Genomic DNA, 22,447 nt, shown 5'->3' with positions numbered 1-22,447 from the left:
AGTTTGAAAATTATAACTTAATATTAAAGGGAGTTAGACGGCTTCAATATTCGAACCCCACCTCGACATTTTATTTTATTTATTATATTTTTATTATTATTCCATTATGCGTTCTTTAACAAAGAAAGATGCACACTTTTACTCATAGAACACCTTATGCATGACAAACTGTCGAAAATAATGTAAAAATAATATAATGCTAAATAGGCGAAAGAAGGAAAAAAAAGAAATTTTTTTCAAAAGCTGATATAGCAGGGTTTCGAACCTGCTCCTCCTCTCCCCAGCCGTCAGTTACTACTCCGGTGTCTTGACCACCGGACCACTTGAACACTAGAAGCCGGTCACGATTTCGCTTCAAAAGCCCTCTGACGGACAGCTATGCATTAGATCTTTGAGGGGTCCCCTGCACTCCCTAATTAGCCTATAAAAATTTCCTGCAGCAGATATATTTGGACCATAGACCCCTACTTAGGGTTGGAGTTTGAAAATTATAACTTAATATTAAAGGGAGTTAGACGGCTTCGATATTCGAACCCCTCATCGACATTTTATTTTATTTGTTATATTTTTATTATTATTCCATTATGCGTTCTTAAACAAAGAAAGATGCACACTTTTACTCATAGAACACCTTACGCATGAGAAACTTTCGAAAATATTGTAAAAATAATATAATGCTAAATAGGCGAAAGAAGGAAAAAAAAAGAATTTTTTTTCGAAAGTTGAGAAAGCAGGGATTCGAACCTGCGCCTCCTCTTCTCTGCCGTCAATTACTACTCCGGTGTCTTGACCACCGGACCACTTGAACACTAGAAGTCAGTCACGATTTCGCTTCAAAAGCCCTCTGACGGTCAGCTATGCAATAGACCTTTGAGGGGTCCCCTGCACTCCCTAATTAACCTATAAAAATTTCCTGCAGCAGATATATCTTAACCATAGACCCCTACTTAGGGTTCGAGTTTCAAAATTATAACTTAATATTAAAGGGAGTTAGACGGCTTCGATATTCGAACCCCACCTCGACATTTTATTTTATTTATTATATTTTTATTATTATTCCATTATGCGTTCTTTAACAAAGAAAGATGCACACTTTTACTCATAGAACACCTTACGCATGACAAACTGTCGAAAATATTGTAAAAATAATATAATGCTAAATAGGCGAAAGAAGGAAAAAAAAGAAATTTTTTTCAAAAGCTGATGTAGCAAGGATTCGAACCTGCTCCTCCTCTCCCCAGCCGTCAGTTACTACTCCGGTGTCTTGACCACCGAACCACTTGAACACTAGAAGCCAGTCACGATTTCCCTTCAAAAGCCCTCTGACGGTCAGCTATGCAATAGACCTTTGAGGGGTCCCCTGCACTCCCTAATTAACCTATAAAAATTTCCTGCTGCAGATATATTTGGACCATAGACCCCTACTTAGGGTTCGAGTTTGAAAATTATAACTTAATATTAAAGGGAGTTAGACGGCTTCGATATTCGAACCCCACCTCGACATTTTATTTTATTTATTATATTTTTATTATTATTCCATTATGCGTTCTTTAACAAAGAGAGATGCACACTTTTACTCATAGAACACCTTACGCATGAGAAACTGTCGAAAATATTGTAAAAATAATATAATGCTAAATAGGCGAAAGAAGGAAAAAAAAGAAATTTTTTTCAAAAGCTGATGTAGCAAGGATTCGAACCTGCTCCTCCTCTCCCCAGCCGTCAGTTACTACTCCGGTGTCTTGACCACCGAACCACTTGAACACTAGAAGCCAGTCACGATTTCCCTTCAAAAGCCCTCTGACGGTCAGCTATGCAATAGACCTTTGAGGGGTCCCCTGCACTCCCTAATTAACCTATAAAAATTTCCTGCTGCAGATATATTTGGACCATAGACCCCTACTTAGGGTTCGAGTTTGAAAATTATAACTTAATATTAAAGGGAGTTAGACGGCTTCGATATTCGAACCCCACCTCGACATTTTATTTTATTTATTATATTTTTATTATTATTCCATTATGCGTTCTTTAACAAAGAGAGATGCACACTTTTACTCATAGAACACCTTACGCATGAGAAACTGTCGAAAATATTGTAAAAATAATATAATGCTAAATAGGCGAAAGAAGGAAAAAAAAAGAAATTTTTTTCAAAAGCTGATATAGCAGGGTTTCGAACCTGCTCCTCCTCTCCCCAGCCGTCAGTTACTACTCCGGTGTCTTGACCACCGGACCACTTGAACACTAGAAGCCAGTCACGATTTCGCTTCAAAAGCCCTCTGACGGTCAGCTATGCAATAGACCTTTGAGGGGTCCCCTGCACTCCCTAATTAACCTATAAAAATTTCCTGAAGCAGATATATTTGGACCATAGACCCCTACTTAGGGTTGGAGTTTGAAAATTATAACTTAATATTAAAGGGAGTTAGACGGCTTCGATATTCGAACCCCTCATCGACATTTTATTTTATTTATTATATTTTTATTATTATTCCATTATGCGTTCTTTAACAAAGAAAGATGCAAACTTTTACTCATAGAACACCTTACGCATGAGAAACTGTCGAAAATATTGTAAAAATAATATAATGCTAAATAGGCGAAAGAAGGAAAAAAAAGAAATTTTTTTCAAAAGCTGATATAGCAGGGTTTCGAACCTGCTCCTCCTCTCCCCAGCCGTCAGCTACTACTCCGGTGTCTTGACCACCGGACCACTTGAACACTAGAAGCCAGTCACGATTTCGCTTCAAAAGCCCTCTGACGGTCAGCTATGCATTAGATCTTTGAGGGGTCCCCTGCACTCCCTAATTAGCCTATAAAAATTTCCTGCAGCAGATATATTTGGACCATAGACCCCTACTTAGGGTTCGAGTTTGAAAATTATAACTTAATATTAAAGGGAGTTAGACGGCTTCGATATTCGAACCCCACCTCGACATTTTATTTTATTTATTATATTTTTATTATTATTCCATTATGCGTTCTTTAACAAAGAAAGATGCAAACTTTTACTCATAGAACACCTTACGCATGAGAAACTGTCGAAAATATTGTAAAAATAATATAATGCTAAATAGGCGAAAGAAGGAAAAAAAAAGAAATTTTTTTCAAAAGCTGATATAGCAGGGATTCGAACCTGCTCCTCCTCTCCCCAGCCGTCAGTTACTACTCCGGTGTCTTGACCACCGGAACACTTGAACACTAGAAGCCAGTCACGATTTCGCTTCAAAAGCCCTCTGACGGTCAGCTATGCAATAGATCTTTGAGGGGTCCCCTGCACTCCCTAATTAACCTATAAAAATTTCCTGAAGCAGATATATTTGGACCATAGACCCCTACTTAGGGTTGGAGTTTGAAAATTATAACTTAATATTAAAGGGAGTTAGACGGCTTCGATATTCGAACCCCTCATCGACATTTTATTTTATTTGTTATATTTTTATTATTATTCCATTATGCGTTCTTAAACAAAGAAAGATGCACACTTTTACTCATAGAACACCTTACACATGAGAAACTTTCGAAAATATTGTAAAAATAATATAATGCTAAATAGGCGAAAGAAGGAAAAAAAAATATTTTTTCGAAAGTTGAGAAAGCAGGGATTCGAACCTGCGCCTCCTCTTCTCTGCCGTCAATTACTACTCCGGTGTCTTGACCACCGGACCACTTGAACACTAGAAGCCAGTCCCGATTTCGCTTCAAAAGCCCTCTGACGGACAGCTATGCAATAGACCTTTGAGGGGTCCCCTGCACTCCCTAATTAACCTATAAAAATTTCCTGCAGCAGATATATTTGGACCGTACACCCCTACTTAGGGTTCGAGTTTGAAAATTATAACTTAATATTAAAGGGAGTTAGACGTCTTCGATATTCGAACCCCTCATCGACATTTTATTTTATTTGTTATATTTTTATTATTATTCCATTATGCGTTCTTAAACAAAGAAAGATGCACACTTTTACTCATAGAACACCTTACGCATGAGAAACTTTCGAAAATATTGTAAAAATAATATAATGCTAAATAGGCGAAAGAAGGAAAAAAAAAAGAATTTTTTTTCGAAAGTTGAGAAAGCAGGGATTCGAACCTGCGCCTCCTCTCCTCTGCCGTCAGTTACTACTCCGGTGTCTCGACCACCGGACCACTTGAACACTAGAAGGTCACAATTTCCCTTCAAAAGCCCTCTGACGGTCAGCTATGCAATAGACCTTTGAGGGGTCCCCTGCACTCCCTAATTAACCTATAAAAATTTCCTGCAGCAGATATATTTGAACCATAGACCCCTACTTAGGGTTCGAGTTTGAAAATTATAACTTAATATTAAAGGGAGTTAGACGGCTTCGATATTCGAACCCCACCTCGACATTTTATTTTATTTATTATATTTTTATTATTATTCCATTATGCGTTCTTTAACAAAGAAAGATGCACACTTTTATTCATAGAACACCTTACGCATGACAAACTGTCGAAAATATTGTAAAAATAATATAATGCTAAATAGGCGAAAGAAGGAAAAAAAAAGAAATTTTTTTCAAAAGCTGACATAGCAGGGATTCGAACCTGCTCCTACTCTCCCCAGCCGTCAGTTACTACTCCGGTGTCTTGACCACCGGACCACTTGAACACTAGAAGCCAGTCCCGATTTCGCTTCAAAAGCCCTCTGACGGTCAGCTATGCAATAGACCTTTGAGGGGTCCCCTGCACTCCCTAATTAACCTATAAAAATTTCCTGCAGCAGATATATTTGAACCATAGATCCCTACTTAGGGTTCGAGTTTGAAAATTATAACTTAATATTAAAGGGAGTTAGACGGCTTCGATATTCGAACCCCACCTCGACATTTTATTTTATTTATTATATTTTTATTATTATTCCATTATGCGTTCTTTAACTAAGAAAGATGCACACTTTTACTCATGGAACACCTTACGCATGACAAACTGTCGAAAATATTGTAAAAATAATATAATGCTAAATAGGCGAAAGAAGGAAAAAAAAAGAATTTTTTTTCAAAAGCTGATATAGCAGGGATTCGAACCTGCTCCTCCTCTCCCCAGCCGTCAGTTACTACTACGGTGTCTTGACCACCGGACCACTTGAACACTAGAAGCCAGTCACGATTTCGCTTCAAAAGCCCTCTGACGGTCAGCTATGCAATAAACCTTTGAGGGGTCCCCTGCACTCCCTAATTAACCTATAAAAATTTCCTGCAGCAGATACATTTGGACGATAGACCCCTACTTAGGGTTGGAGTTTGAAAATTATAACTTAATATTAAAGGGAGTTAGACGGCTTCGATATTCGAACCCCTCATCGACATTTTATTTTATTTGTTATATTTTTATTATTATTCCATTATGCGTTCTTAAACAAAGAAAGATGCACACTTTTACTCATAGAACACCTTACGCATGAGAAACTTTCGAAAATATTGTAAAAATAATATAATGCTAAATAGGCGAAAGAAGGAAAAAAAAAGAATTTTTTTTCGAAAGTTGAGAAAGCAGGGATTCGAACCTGCGCCTCCTCTTCTCTGCCGTCAATTACTACTCCGGTGTCTTGACCACCGGACCACTTGAACACCAGAAGTCAGTCACGATTTCGCTTCAAAAGTACTCTGACGGTAAGCTATGCAATAGTCCTTTGAGGGGTCCCCTGATTTCCCTAATTAATGTATAAAAATTTCCTGCAGCAGATATATTTGGACCATAGACCCCTACTTAGGGTTTGAAAATTATAACTTAATATTAAAGGGAGTTAGACGGCTTCGATATTCGAACCCCACCTCGACATTTTATTTTATTTATTATATTTTTATTATTATTCCATTATGCGTTCTTTAACAAAGAAAGATGCACACTTTTACTCATAGAACACCTTACGCATGAGAAACTGTCGAAAATATTGTAAAAATAATATAATGCTAAATAGGCGAAAGAAGGAAAAAGAAAGAATTTTTTTTCGAAAGTTGAGAAAGCAGGGATTCGAACCTGCTCCTCCTCTCTCCAGCCGACAGTTACTACTCCGGCGTCTTGACCACCAGAACACTCGAACACTAGAAGCCAGTCACGATTTCGCTTCAAAAGCCCTCTGACGGTCAGCTATGCATTAGATCTTTGAGGGGTCCCCTGCACTCCCTAATTAGCCTATAAAAATTTCCTGCAGAAGATATATTTGGACCATAGACCCCTACTTAGGGTTCGAGTTTGAAATATATAACTTAATATTAAAGGGAGTTAGACGGCTTCGATATTCGAACCCCACCTCGACATTTTATTTTATTTATTATATTTTTATTATTATTCCATTATGCGTTCTTTAACAAAGAAAGATGCAAACGTTTACTCATAGAACACCTTACGCATGAGAAACTGTCGAAAATATTGTAAAAATAATATAATGCTAAATAGGCGAAAGAAGGAAAAAAAAGAAATTTTTTTCAAAAGCTGATATAGCAGGGATTCGAACCTGCTCCTCCTCTCCCCAGCCGTCAGTTACTACTCCGGTGTCTTGACCACCGGAACACTTGAACACTAGAAGCCAGTCACGATTTCGCTTCAAAAGCCCTCTGACGGTCAGCTATGCAATAGATCTTTAAGGGGTCCCCTGCACTCCCTAATTAACCTATAAAAATTTCCTGAAGCAGATATATTTGGACCATAGACCCCTACTTAGGGTTGGAGTTTGAAAATTATAACTTAATATTAAAGGGAGTTAGACGGCTTCGATATTCGAACCCCTCATCGACATTTTATTTTATTTGTTATATTTTTATTATTATTCCATTATGCGTTCTTAAACAAAGAAAGATGCACACTTTTACTCATAGAACACCTTACGCATGAGAAACTTTCGAAAATATTGTAAAAATAATATAATGCTAAATAGGCGAAAGAAGGAAAAAAAAAGAATTTTTTTTCGAAAGTTGAGAAAGCAGGGATTCGAACCTGCGCCTCCTCTTCTCTGCCGTCAACTACTACTCCGGTGTCTTGACCACCGGACCACTTGAACACTAGAAGTCAGTCACGATTTCGCTTCAAAAGCCCTCTGACGGTCAGCTATGCAATAGACCTTTGAGGGGTCCCCTGCACTCCCTAATTAACCTATAAAAATTTCCTGCAGCAGATATATCTTAACCATAGACCCCTACTTAGGGTTCGAGTTTCAAAATTATAACTTAATATTAAAGGGAGTTAGACGGCTTCGATATTCGAACCCCACCTCGACTTTTATTTTATTTATTATATTTTTATTATTATTCCATTATGCGTTCTTTAACAAAGAAAGATGCACACTTTTACTCATAGAACACCTTACGCATGACAAACTGTCGAAAATATTGTAAAAATAATATAATGCTAAATAGGCGAAAGAAGGAAAAAAAAGAAATTTTTTTCAAAAGCTGATGTAGCAGGGATTCGAACCTGCTCCTCCTCTCCCCAGCCGTCAGTTACTACTCCGGTGTCTTGACCACCGAACCACTTGAACACTAGAAGCCAGTCACGATTTCCCTTCAAAAGCCCTCTGACGGTCAGCTATGCAATAGACCTTTGAGGGGTCCCCTGCACTCCCTAATTAACCTATAAAAATTTCCTGCTGCAGATATATTTGGACCATAGACCCCTACTTAGGGTTCGAGTTTGAAAATTATAACTTAATATTAAAGGGAGTTAGACGGCTTCGATATTCGAACCCCACCTCGACATTTTATTTTATTTATTATATTTTTATTATTATTCCATTATGCGTTCTTTAACAAAGAGAGATGCACACTTTTACTCATAGAACACCTTACGCATGAGAAACTGTCGAAAATATTGTAAAAATAATATAATGCTAAATAGGCGAAAGAAGGAAAAAAAAAGAAATTTTTTTCAAAAGCTGATATAGCAGGGATCCGAACCTGCTCCTCCTCTCCCCAGCCGTCAGTTACTACTCCGGTGTCTTGACCACCGGACCACTTGAACACTAGAAGCCAGTCACGATTTCGCTTCAAAAGCCCTCTGACGGTCAGCTATGCAATAGACCTTTGAGGGGTCCCCTGCACTCCCTAATTAACCTATAAAAATTTCCTGCAGCAGATATATTTGAACCATAGACCCCTACTTAGGGTTCGAGTTTGAAAATTATAACTTAATATTAAAGGGAGTTAGACGACTTCGATATTCGAACCCCACCTCGACATTTTATTTTATTTATTATATTTTTATTATTATTCCATTATGCGTTCTTTAAGAAAGAAAGATGCACACTTTTACTCATAGAACACCTTACGCATGAGAAACTGTCGAAAATATTGTTAAAATAATGTAATGCAAAATAGGCGAAAGAAGAAAAAAAAAAGAATTTTTTTTCTCAAAAGCTGATATAGCAGGGATTCGAACCTGCGCCTCCTATCCCCAGCCGTCAGTTACTACTCCGGTGTCTTGACCACCAGACCACTCGAACACTAGAAGGCAGTCACGATTTCGCTTCAAAAGCCCTCTGACGGTCAGCTATGCAATAGACCAGTTGTCGGCAAACTTATTAGCCAAAGAGCCAAATATGAACATTACAACAATTTTTAAAAAAATTGGGAGCCAAATCTGCTTGTTTAGTAAGCTTTTATTACACTAAATAAGTAGTACACTAAATAAAACTAAATTTCATACTTAATAAGTATTTATTAATGCGAACAATGTGCTTGCATCTCCTTGGAAAGTTTGAGTAACTCAGGTTTGTATGTTGTTGTCTTTAATTTTAGGCATGATTCCAAGTTCTCATCAATGAGACGACTTCTCAGTTTACTCTTGATAATGTTCATGCTTGAAAAAGATTGTTATCATATATATGTAGAACCGAAAAGGGAAAGAACAGCAAACGCGAACTTTTTCAGCTGATCGAAAGTCAGGAATACTATTCCAAGCGTTGAAAATGATCATGTCTTCCATCTCCTGGTCATTTAAAGCAGACCACTTGTGTTGTGAACTAAGATCAAATTTTTTTTTCAACTTTTTTCAAATTTTTTTTTCAAACTTTTATCTCAAATATTTCCAATTCAACACAAAGACGTTCGAATTTAGAGCTCCATATCTTCTTGTTTTTTTAAATCCAGCAATTGTATTTCAGTTTTTTAAGTTTTTTTTTAAATGAAAATATTATTGCGCCTTCCGTGGATATTTGTGCCAGAGCCGCACTTAAGGAGCCACATGCGGCTCTGTAGCCGCACTTTGCCGACCACTGCAATAGACCTTTGAGGGGTCCCCTGCACTCCCTAATTAACCTATCAAAATTTCCTGCAGCAGATATATTTGGACCATCGGATAATTTTTATTTACTTATTTATTTCAATTTATATTATTTTTTAAAATTCTTTTTCAATATTTTAAAGTGAATAAAGTTAGCTAATAAATAGCTAAATTTTCTACGTTTTAATTTATGTCATAAAGATAGTATTTTGGCAGACAATTAATGATGCAACTTCCGAAGGTCAAATATAATTCGGTATAAAACTCCAATCAATGAATCTGATTTTAGTAAAAATCTCAGAACCGTACTTCATATTTAGGAAAATGTATCCACCGAGTTGTTTATGAATTACGTTTCTTTGCATTTTACCTCATTAACGCTTAAAGTGTGCAACGCCCCAAATTATATACTTTTGTAGTTTCCTGCATTGTTTAAGGGAAAAAAATCATGATTTCGTCGGATATATTTTCTGAAGGTGTCTCGAGTTAGTTGACTGAATCGATTTTGAAAGACACCTATTTGAGTTTCGTCTTGCAAGACTACTACTCCATGGTGGACAGTGATGGTGCTAGAGATCGTTGAATGGACTTGTACTGCACGATAACTACCAGGACACGAACTAAGCATACGAGGCTACGGAGGAGCAGAAGCGAAATGCCCAGATGAGCAGCCTCGATGAGTTCTGGAAAATGCACAAGAAATCCTTGGAAGATCCGGATGCCTTCTGGAGCGAGGCCTAGGAATCTTTATATTGGAAAATTCCGGTTCGGAACCAAAATGTCTGCAGGTACAATTTCGATGACAATAAGGGAAGGATTTTTATCGAATGGATGAAGGGAGCGATGACCAATATCTGCTACAATGCACTGCACAGTGGACCAGCATCCAAGGTTTCGTGGCCAAGATTAGAATTTCGAAAAAATTTGTTTCAAAATTTGGGGGTTCTTATGTGCAGGTAAATTGAATTCATAGTTGAAATTTTGAAATACACTAAAAATACCCAGAAAAAAAATGGCGGCTACTCCCTTACTACTTATTATTTTCTTATCATTGATTACCTTTATTATCTAACCGTTATTACAATGTGGTAGGGCAATTTTTATTCTTTTATTACTGATTACTTTTATTTTCCTTACTTTCTTTCCTACTATGATAAGTGAAACTTTATTCTTTTAACTCTACTGCTTGGATAAGGTATTCTCTTATTGTGCATAAGTTTTAAAATTGCAAATTATAAAGAACTCAGAAAGAATAAAAGATTATAAAGAGAAATTTAGAATCATTAATATTGGTTAACAACAACACAGTATTTATATTATTCATAGTGACAACAAAGATTTACTATTACCTTCCAGCTATCAACTTATAAGTTTGCTTTGCACGCTTGAAGAGAATAGTCTAAATTTAATTAAAACCTTGTCTTTCATGTTTACCAGACGAACAATGTGGGTTAACACCTCAAAAATAACATTCGCAGAGGCTTACACTTAAAATAGACTTCAGCTATGTTAATGCTTGACATCAGTAATGCGTGTCATAGAGTTTGGCGCAATGGAATATATTACAAACTGATTGAGTTAAAATTCCCACCAGGAATAACTAAGTTTATATATTTATTAAGTTTTTAAAAAAGAAAAAAAATCATTTCTGCTATAGATTTTATTGGTATAGACTAAAAGTTAAACGTTTTGTAACTGTAACAGAAATTGAAAGTTTTTTTAAAAATAAATTTGCAAAACTTGTATTAAAAAAAGTGAGATAAAGAAGCGAGCATCAAGATAAAACGATTGGTAATTTATGGAATATATTAACACTTTAAATTCAGTCATTGAATATGAAGCAAAAAAAAAAAGCTTTTTTTTTCAGTAGATGAATCATAAAGAAAAACATTAGTCGTAAAATTACGGAAAAAAAATTCGATTAACATCTCGTCATGTTTGTACATAAAGAAAATAAATGCTTTATACTGTAAGACAAATAATATGTTTTTATTGTAATTTTTCAAAAATCATATTAAAAGAAAATTAGACAAAAGGAAGCAAACTAATAAAACACAACTGGTTATTCACAAGAAAAACAAACATTAGCATTGAAGTACAGATTGGCACTATTTTTTAAACATAACAGAAATTTAAAGAACATTTAATGGAATGATTTTTTCGTTGAAGAAAATTTGTTTTGTGATAGCAAGAAACAAAGATGACTCCCCCCCCCCTAAAAAAATCAAGAGGGTTAGTTAGTAGACAAAGGAAAGGAATTACATCTAAAAGAGTGTCTAAGGAATTATTTCTTTATACAGAAAAATCTTTAACACTATCACTGAAACGCGAGACTTAGCATCATTCCACATATTTTTAAATCTACCAATTAGACAAGCCAAAATTTGTTTAGAGCAAAATAATCTTAAAACGTTTTAAAATAATTTTCAGTAGCAAGCACTTAAAATCCCAAAAATATGTAGTATTTATTATTTGCAGTAAAAAAAAAAAGAAATTTTATAGAGCATTAGAACTAATAATAAATTTTTTTTAATCAATTTTGGTTTGCTTAGCTTCTGACATTGCAGCCTCTCAAAAAAAAAAAAAAAAAAAAAAGTTAATAGTTTCTGCTTTGTCAAAATTTTCTGAGCTGCAGTTTTCATTGTTCACACTCGCAAGTTTAATAAATACCCCTCTGGTATTTTGTTGCTCTGTAATTTTAAAAGTAACTTATTAAAAATGTTGAATACTTCTGACTTTTCATAACTTGATCCAATTTAAGAGCTCATTTAATCATTCATGAGTTATTTTAATAGAAATGTATGTATATATAGAACTTTATACCTAGAATGACAGGAGGGGCCACAATGGTCCCTTAGGTATTTTGGTAAGCATCCCATTATCTCAGGAAAGTTTGGGTATAAGGTACTCTTTGGTAAGCATAAAACACCCCAGTTTCATGAAGAAAAAAAATCAAAATTATTATTCATAGAGAAAAGGAAACACATTTGTCTAATAAACTAATATCTATGTATAATTGAAAACTAAGTGTTCCATTTAATCAACCAAATTGAATGAAATACCATAGAATCTTGATGATCAAACTTATGCTCGTTGTTCTATTGATTGTAACATGATTCTTACCTAACAATGATTTAGATTTTCTTAGTTGCCTTTGGCAAAATATTAAAGCTTTGAAGGCATTTTGTACCTGTAAAATATTTCTTCTGTATTTTTATCTAATTGTATTTACAACCTATAACCTTTTAAAGCTATATTTATTTATTATACTTTATTTCTCTTCTCTGCTATTATTACATAGATTTTGATTATTATGCAAAATTAGATGCGTAATACATTTAATAATAAACATATTTAAAACGTTATGTAACTACGTTTGCAATTATAAAGTAACAAATAAGTTACATTCACCTTCATAATATGTTTTACATTAAACCATACCAGTCAAAAAATGCAATAAAAATAATTAATACAAAATTGTAAAACATTAAAAATTGTAAAACATTAAAAATTAACTTTTCACATAGTTGTTAAATATTTTGGGTAATAAACAGATAATAAAAGTTTTATAATAACTAATCATGAAACAGGAATTTTTTTTTAAAAAAAAAGGTTGTCGATGAAGTTTCAACAGTGATCAAACAAAATTATCAGATTTCAATTTCATCCCAACAGTATTAGGAATTATAAAAACAAAGTTGTAAATGAAGTTCCAATGATAACTGAACAAAATAATCAGGTCTCAATTTTGTCCCAACAGAATAGGCAACGGAATAATAAAATCAACAATAATAAACTTAACATTTAATAATAGCAATTAAATTTAAAAAATCACACAATAAAAATTCTGTAATTTAAATTTTTTACAAGAGTCAAAAAAGTGGAATTTGTGATCATCGTGGCCAATCCAATATCCATTGGCATTCCCTGTTCTAACAATAATCTCACAACACATTGAAAACTGTATATAAATATGCATATATGTGTTGTTGTGTTTTATTTTTTAAAAAAAAAGGTTGCAAGCACATTTTTTCTTCAGTTCTTGTAGGCAGAACAAATAAAGGAAGTCGTCTAAACTCAATAATGGTGTAATAAGCTCAATGCTTCAGTCACTCTGATTCTCACATCTGGGGATTGATCTTTCAACAGTACTAGAAGAGCTGAAAATAAACAAAATGTAAATTTAAGGTGGTTGAATCAACACAGAGACATCGAAAAATGGTTACACTTTCAAGTAATTTAGTAGTTTTGAGTTTTTTATAGCAGTTGTAGGGTTATATTTATCGATAATGTAAACCTTCATCTATCAAAAAGGAACCCCAACAAAGAATCGAGTCTTATATACTAGTGAATTGGAATTGTATTTTTGTAGTGGTAGATACACTACAGTACTCCCCCACCAGAATTATATATGTGATAGAATTCGATGAACGGATACCCCTAGTTGATTCATTGCTATTTCGTGAGAAGCCGGGAGAGCTGTATTAAGATCATCGTACTTTTTGAGTGCTGATCATGAGAGCTGTATTAAGTTCACGGTTGTGGTCCCTTCTGTGTTGCCATTAGCAGTCAGGCCAAAGACGTGTATAATCGAGACTGAGTAGCAACAGCGCGAGGAGGTAGAGAATGTCACAGTCACAAGTAGCAAGTCAACTGTTCAATGTGAATCATCCATCGAAGTAGGCATGTTTGTATCGAAGTGGTAGTTTCCCTCAAGGTAGGCAGGTACACATCACGTCCGGGTCACAAACGTGGGAATAGTAGTTATCGACAATGTAAACCTTCATCTATGCAAAGGTACCCCAACATAGAATCTAGTTAACATGTTTTATATACCAGTAAATTGGAATTGCATTTTTGTAGTGGTAGATACACTACAGCAGTGGTTATACTGTTCACCATAGCATCCTGTGAGTGTGGCATCCACCATTTCAAGTCTAAAATTAATTCTTAACATAACATGCCATTCGCACGAAACTTTATTTCTGCTCTAATACAAATTGGTTAGTAACTTAAAGTGCTTGAATCAGCACAGAGACATCAAAAAATGATTACACTTTTAAGTAATTAAGTAGTTTTAAGTCACTTTTTTAAATTTTTTGTAGCAGTGGTCATCAAACTGTTTGCCATGGTATTCTGTGAAAGTGGCGTGGCACACTGTATGGTATCAAGTCCAAAATTAATTCTTAACAGAACATGTCATTCGCATAAAACTTTATTTGTGCTCTAACACAAACTGGTGAGTTACTTATAGGTAATCGGAGATGCACTCTTTTTCTTAGAAGACTTTACATTCAATTCAAATGCTCTCTGGTTAATTAGTTAAATGCAATCTGAGGCTCACATCTTGTAATCTTTTTATTAATAATCTTGAATGTTGGCACTGACTATTTCATTCAAACTTATTTTTTATTAAGGATTTGTAACAAAATTGAAGAGAAAAAAAAAATATCTAAAATATACCTTGTGTAAATTACAAAACATAATCATTGATGCCGACTGCTCCACTTTTTGCAAATAAGGCACAAAGGGATTAAAAATAAAAACCAACACTTAAAGGAATAGAATTAATCTTGTTCATCATTAAAAGGTTCATCACAATATAACTTTAATTGCTTTTCCACTTTGATTTATTATTTAAAATGTTACTTACTCATTTTGTCTTTTTCTGAATTTGCAAATTAGTTTTATTCTTTGATTAGATCTTTAAATAGCTTTTAAGAAATTTAGATAAATCAATAATTAGAACTAAAAACATTGGCAGTTAGCTTCTATGCAATCATTCCGCAAAGTACAAACTAAATTTCAAATAAACATCAATCAATAATGATAGTGAGAATGCATACCAGAACAGACCCTTTCTTTTGGAATCAAGTTATGCTTTTCAGGCGGAAGGTTCCCAAGAATATAACCTAAATATTAGAAAAGAAAAAAAATATTAGAATTGATAGAAGAGAATTATGGTTCTATAATTATATTTTTGTGTCAAAACTTTTCAAAAATAGCTAAAGAGGTGTGGGGTTAGAAAAGAAACCTAAACCAAGTTTATTTTGTAAATAAACAGTCAATTCATGGTAATTTTTTAAAAATATATATTTAAGTGAGAATAAAATTGTTGAATCAACTATTTGAATTGATAGTGAGGAAATCAATTATTTACTATTTTAAAAATATTAAGCTATCATCCCGAGCAGTTGCGTAGTTAGAGAAGCATCTGTCCCTGCGTGCAAGAGAGTCATATTTGTGATTGTTCAAAATTCATTACAAATGAATTCCAGAATAAAATTAATTTTGATATTTTTCATCTCATACATAAGACTACTCCAAAGGTCTCTTTTTAGTAAGCATAAGCTTATAATTTAATATTGTTATTTAATTTGTAACATGTGAAAATTCTATTCTAACTTTTCAATGACAATTTTTTGGATTTACGAAGTTAAATTTTGCTTTCCTTTGGATAACTATTTAAAAAATTGCACAATTTTATCGAAAAAATAAATTTGTAAGGAAATTTATTCTTATAAATTTCCTTACAAATAATTTATATATGAAAAATGAACAGTTTTTGTAACATTTTTCATACATAAATCAGGCATAATTCACACAATGAATTGTAATAGTCTGAAGAAAATTCTCATAAATTGAACCACTGGTTTGTTAGATATCATAAAACATTTTATAAAACTGTTTAAAGCGTACAAAAACTGTCTAAAATAAATAAAAGTATTCTGAAACAGAGATTTACTTCCACATGAGTTTCATTTTACTTGATGAGTGATGTTTGTGGGAAATGGAATTTCTTGTTGTGAACGATTTTCATTGTACAGTTTCAAACTATAAACTTCAGTTTATGTAACAAATAATTCATACTTCAGTTTCATACAACAAAAATAATTTTTCAGTATGTTTTTATAAGCATTCTAATATTTTCTGACTTTGATATTTAAATTATTCTGCTTGTTTTATCGTTATTGTTTTATCTTGTTTTATTCAAAATTATACTCTACAATTCAGTTTTTACAAAACCCTAAACCATAACCCAAATCCTAACTCTGTAAACCCATGGCAGTGGCATCTCTTAATTTGAATAATATTTTTCTCAAAGGTGTTCAGTTTAATGGAAACCAATAAAGTTGGAGTATTATATATCTTAGATTACAATAATGTTTTTAATTTAATAAATATTGTTTGCTTTATTTTTTCTTTTTGATAAAAATAACCACCAGTCACCACAAGATTTATGAAAAATTCTAATAATATTTTTGCCCAATTCTTCACAAACAAAAATAAGGCGGTTTAAGACAAGATAAGTAATCAAGTTTATTCTGTAGTTAACCATTAAATTTAGAAAACTATTGAAAAAGGCATATTTTTGTTAACATTTCATCCATTTATTTCCAATTGGGGATTATAAATTTGAAACCGAGAACAATTTTAAATACTTGGGATCTGAAGTCAATAGTCTTAACGACATCCTGGCTGAGATCCGTAGTAGAGTCACAGCATCTAATCGATGCTTTTTCGGCCATAAAAAGTATCTGAAATCTAACTTCATCAGCAGAAAAACAAAGATTTTGATATACAAAAGCTTGATAAGACCCATTCTTACTAACTCTGCTGACACTTGGACAATGACAGAAAAAGTAAAGCACATTATTTCTGTGTTTGAAAGAAAAATTTTAAGAAGCATATTTGGTGGCCTTAAATATAACAATATCTGGAGAAGAACTAACTCCGAACTTTACATACTACTTAAAGAACCTGACGTAGTCAAACACATTGCAATTCAGAGAATCAAATGGGCGGGACACCTATCAAGAATGGATAATAACCGCGTTACAAAAAAAGATCTTCTCTGCCAGACCATTAGGCACTCGAAAAAGAGGAAGACCTAGACTTAGATGGCTCGACTGCCTCGAAAGTGATTTAAATATTCTAAAAGTCACAAATTGGATGTCTATGGCCAAGTGTAGAAGAGCCTGGAGTTTAACTCTGAGGAAGGCAAAGGCCCATCCTGGGCTGTCTAGCCAATGAAGAAGAAGATTTCCAAGCAAAGTATCATAGCTTAAGGGGAACACTCTTAGTTTCATATTAAAGTAAACAAATTAAATGGTCATAATCTTGGAAAGCACAAGTGTTCAGGTAACATTTTAAATTTTTAATGCTGGAAGGATTGAACTTATAACACTTCTAACTATTCCAACACTTAATTCTATTCCAAGATTACATAATTAAGGATTAATGTTTAATCCTAGATGTAATTTTAATAAGAAAAATAAAAGAAAATTGGAAGGTATTAATAATTAATCTCAGCGGATAGAGCCTTTGCCTCCCAATGAAGTGATCCAAATCCCTTTGATGCTGGTTGCTACCAATTCTGCATTGACCACAGTACTGATGTAAATTATACTCAGTGGTGGGTTAGAATCTCCTTGCTAACCGGTTTTCATAGTTATTCCCTCCATGTAGTGCTAATGCAGGTTAATTCTATTGCAAAGTCGTCTGTGTTCAATGATCTAGGAGTTCCATTGGCTTCTGGGTTGGGTTAAAAAATTACAAGGCTACAGAGTTGAAATATTGAAAGTTATTAACTCAAAATTGCGTCGGCTGTTGTAAAAAAAAAAATCTAAAATACATATTATAAAAATAAAGTAAAACTTGTCAGTGGGAGTTACAAGATTACAACAAGGAGCCTTGAATAATGAAAGAAAAATTAGTAAATGCTCCAAAGGTTTACTATATTTGCAATAATTAGATGATTATTACAACACACTTTCCTAAAAATGTTGCTGTGTTACACTGGATGCGTGAGAATTGACTTTTTAAGTACGACATACAAGTTGTAGTATAAAATCCTATTTTGTCAGGAAATCTAGCTATCGATAAAATTAATAACATGTATCATGAAAGTTCATACATTAAAACTTTTACAACAGTTATAAAAACAAAATCTAGATTTTTTTATTTTAATCCCTTTTGTAACTTAGTTTACAATTACAAAATAAAATTAATAAAAAAATGAAAAATGATTTCTAGTGGCAATCATATTTAATTGGTTTCCAAATATCATTTTAAATATTAGTCATAAATTTGTTTGAATTAAAATATACTTTTAGAAAAAGTGTACAGCTGCTATTAAATAACATTTTATCGATTTGTGCTTCTTATTTAAATAACCAAGACTATAACATTAGAATAGTAATCTATTGATAAATTACCAAATGCAAATTAGAGCACATAACTTACATATAGTAAAGTCATGCCACATTCCTACTTTTACTTTCATATAAAAAGTTCCCCTTTAAAAATACCATCCCAAAATGAAATGAAAAAATAAATAAATAAATAAATGTCTGAAAAAATATTTAAAAAAAAAAATTTTTTTTTTCAAAAAAGAAAATCAAATTAGCTTTTCAATCATGACAAAATAATTATCATTTCAGTATCTATCATGATACAAAAAAAGGTTGGTTGTTTTGTTGCTTCACTATTGCGAAAGCAACGGTGGAGTTTATCATGCTTTATACACATTTTTTCAAAAATAAATGACAATGCTTAAGACATAGAGACATTACCACTGTTTTTGTAAATCCATTAACAAATTCTCCATAATTCAGGTGAGAATCTTCAAGTAAATACTTTTGGAACACAGAATTCAATTCTTCACATTCTAAAATAGGTCCCATCAACCTCAAACCATACTTGCAAGACTACAAAAATAAAGCACTGTGATTAATATGTAAGTGAACAAATTTTAACAGTTTGCTTCAAAAATTATGTAAGAATGCTTACACACAATTATAACACTCATTTACCCAAACATAATTTCAATCAGAAAATAATTTGTAGAAACTATTAACTATTTAATTTAAAGGGTATCTGCTAAATTTTAGATTTTCAAATCCATGACTTTCCATGACTAATTCCAGAAATTTTCCTGACTTACCGAAGTTACTATTTCTTCCGAAAAAAAAACACAACAACAAATTTAATAATTCTCCTTCAGCTGCTCAAGCACGTAGCACCAGCCTTTCAACACTGTATAGCATTGCTAACCACTCTAAAAGCCCCCTGACAAAATCACGGGCAAAATGACGACACTGTCGTAGAGCACTATTGAATTCTTGCAGAAAAGAAAAAAGATTTTTCTTTTGGGAAGTTAAAAATTTTTGTTTCCTTTTCTGCAAAATTTTTAAGACGTTTATTTTCCCTGCAGAATTATAGTCTAAAGATACTTTTTTTGTTCATCGGTAAAGAAAGAAATTCTCTGATTTTTCTGTTCTCATTTGGGAATGAAAAAAAATTCGCCAATGACTGGCTTGCTTCAGCTAGAATTTTAAATTGATAAAATAAAAATAAATAATAACAAACATTCTGAAATCACAAAAGTTTAAAATATAATTAGCTCCATAAATGATGTTCTTTCGCTCATTTTTGGAAAGAACAATACAATTTTTAAAAAGCCCCATAAGAACATTTTACATTTTAATAAAATGCGACTGTGAGTGGGGATTTTGTAACAAATTCAGATATTTGAAAAATTGTGAAATTGGGGAGGTAAATTCCATTTTAAAAATGAGATTTTTCTGCGACCTAAATCTATGACTTTCCATGATGTTTTTCAAAAAAATAGTTAAAATCATGGCATTTCATGACAAATTTTTTCAATACAAAATTTTGTCCATAACTTTCCATGATTTTTTAGATGTGCGGACACAATACTGAACGTGTGCAAAGAACATGACTTTTTCTTTTGGATAACCAGATGTCCTGTGCCTAAAGTCAAGTATTTTAAAACAGAATAATCTAATGAGGGCCGATACTGCACACCCTCAGTCATTTTCGCAGGTTAATCTAAGAGGTCACCCAACGTAGCGAGTGATGCTTGATTTCGGTAATCTGCTGTGAACTTTGAATTAAAGATTGTGGATCTTATTCTATATAGTAATGGTAATTTATAAATTTTTAAAATTGTTCTGTTTTTATTACAGGTCAAAACATGTAAGTTCAATAGACTATATGCGGAGTAAAACAGTGTGAGTGGAGAGAAATGCATTGCATAATTATAGAACGGTTGTTAACTTTTGCTGAAGTCTTATTAAAACATTCTTTTAAAATTTACGAAAATTTTTTATTGGAATATTTTTCTCTACTGAAAACAGCTAATCAGTAATTTCTAATGACAATAAGAGAACACTTGTAAAAGTGGTATAAAATTTTAAAATAGAACATTTTAAAATTTGTTTTTTTAAGAACTATAGTAACATTAAAATTAACCAACATAAAATTTATACAATAAATGTTATGTTACTTGTTTCAGGGCGAAAAATGACAAAAATTTACAATTTCGAAAAAAAAATTTCTGCAATTAATACACTTAAAAGAATGAAAAAAGCATGCACTCCTCAAATCAATTGAAAATATCAATATATATTTTTAGAATAAATAATAAATACAATAAATTAAAAATCATAACATTAAATACAATAAATTAAAAAGTATAATATTAAATACAATAAATTAAAAATGATAACAAATATGATTAATTAAAAATTATAATAAATTACAGGTTTAATGATTTTTTTCTATAGAAAAAATAGTCAAATAGTAGTAGTCTTTAATGAGACAAATATCTTCGATTTTGTTTGACCTTTTACCATCTTTGTAGCAATTTCATGATCCCAAAGCTCACAGAACTTCAGGTCCTTATCATAAAAAAAAACTCAACAAAGTGTCGTTTGAGGTCATTGTTATTATTGAATTTTTCAAAATAAATGACATTCTGATGATATAAGTTGGCAGATGTATGGGAGATTTAAAATCGCAAAGAAATCATGTTCAATAGGTTAATGCAAGGCCTCACACATTTTCAGCAATATGTACAAAAATTATAGCAACTTGGTTGGGAGGTAATGTCACATCTCTCATATAGCCCTGATCTCGCATTATCATTTAATATTTATATCATTTATCATATCTAGACCAACATTATTTAAGAATTGAGTAATAAAAATTACCTTAAATCACATAAAATTCTGATAAAATTACCATTTTATGTAGTAATGACATTTCTAGTTTAAAAAAAAAAGAAGTTTTGCTGATAAGGACCTGAAGTTATATGGGCTCTGGACCATGAAAATATAAAATATAACAAGATGGTGAAAATCAAAAAGCATGAAAGATTTTATTCTAATTTTACTTTTTGTATAGAAAGAGTTTATTTCACTCTAAAACACCGAAATTATTTTCCAGCCAACCCAATAGTAAAATAGTAGTTTTAAGGAGGGGTTCTAAGAATTTTCTTTTCTTTTCTTTTTTTTCATCTTGGTCTTTTTTTTGTTCTTTGTTTTGTTTACAAGAGATTCTATACAGTAACACTTTACAAAAGCAAGATTTTATCAAACATCTACGAGATTTCTCTTTATTTCCCAATATATATGTGGTGTAGACTATATTTTTGTCCTAAAAATAAACTACTCATGAAGACAGAGATAAAAATTTAAGGGAAAAAAATTAAGAAAATAAAAAACTTAATGAATTGTTCTCCACAACAACATATGCAGCAAGTATTTATAAAAATAGTTTTCTTAATAGTGGAATTTTAAATCAGAAGATTTATATGTAAATACCCTGCATATTTGAACTTTGGCAACTTTGGATACAAAACATTGTGTATACAAAAGTGCAACTAGTCATTTTTAGGTAGCTGGAAAAAAAGGAAATTAATAAGTTGAGAACCACTGAAACTGGTTTCCAGCATTCTAGGACTCAAATCTTAATGGTTCGAGGAAGTGACCTCAAATATGCTAACTAATTAGTACAGATGATATTTTAAGTTATGAAATCAATGGACACAGAAATGTATTTTCTCTAAATAAACATACCTTTTTGATTTCTGATTCTTAAAATACAGAGAATAACTGCAATCTAGAAAACATGATCTCCATAGTTTGGTGAAGAGATTGGTCCAAAATTTGAATCCCTTAATTTAAATTTTACTTTTTGTGTATTTCGCCTATCTTGAGAAATTCCAAAGCAAATTGAAAAAAACTTTGCACACAATTATATAATGTGTTTATCCAAAGATAATTCCACGCAAAAAATAACTTTTAATAAATATTTCAAAAAAATTTCTTATCTTATTTAATATTGATCGAAAAAATTTTGAATTGTAAGATATGCATAAGATATTGTAAGATATTACTTACATC

At 32.4% G+C, this 22,447-nt stretch overlaps 1 protein-coding gene across 11 annotated transcripts in view; it reads right to left on the bottom strand.

Moving 5' to 3' along the window:
• Nucleotides 1–11,204: 11,204 nt before the first annotated feature.
• LOC147806663 (calcium-dependent secretion activator-like) overlaps nucleotides 11,205–22,447 on the bottom strand; it is a 35,628-nt gene continuing 24,385 nt past the window's right edge. For 7 of the 11 annotated variants that reach the window (XR_015428481.1, XR_015428480.1, XR_015428479.1 and 4 more), the window contains 3 exons: nucleotides 18,812–18,946; nucleotides 15,083–15,148; nucleotides 11,205–13,396 (listed from right to left, as the gene is read on the bottom strand). The gene's annotated coding sequence lies outside the window, so the exon portion shown is untranslated. The remainder of the gene's footprint in view (nucleotides 13,397–15,082; nucleotides 15,149–18,811; nucleotides 18,947–22,447) is intronic. The other 4 variants (XR_015428483.1, XM_087149293.1, XR_015428482.1 and 1 more) reach the window with 2 other exon arrangements.

This window comes from Parasteatoda tepidariorum, chromosome 8 (assembly GCF_982258835.1).
Source record: "Parasteatoda tepidariorum strain Cologne lab strain chromosome 8, Ptep-v5.0, whole genome shotgun sequence".
Classification (NCBI taxonomy): domain Eukaryota; kingdom Metazoa; phylum Arthropoda; class Arachnida; order Araneae; family Theridiidae; genus Parasteatoda; species Parasteatoda tepidariorum.
The sequence above is the reverse complement of the archived record's forward strand: the minus strand, read 5'-3'. Positions and strand labels throughout refer to the sequence as shown.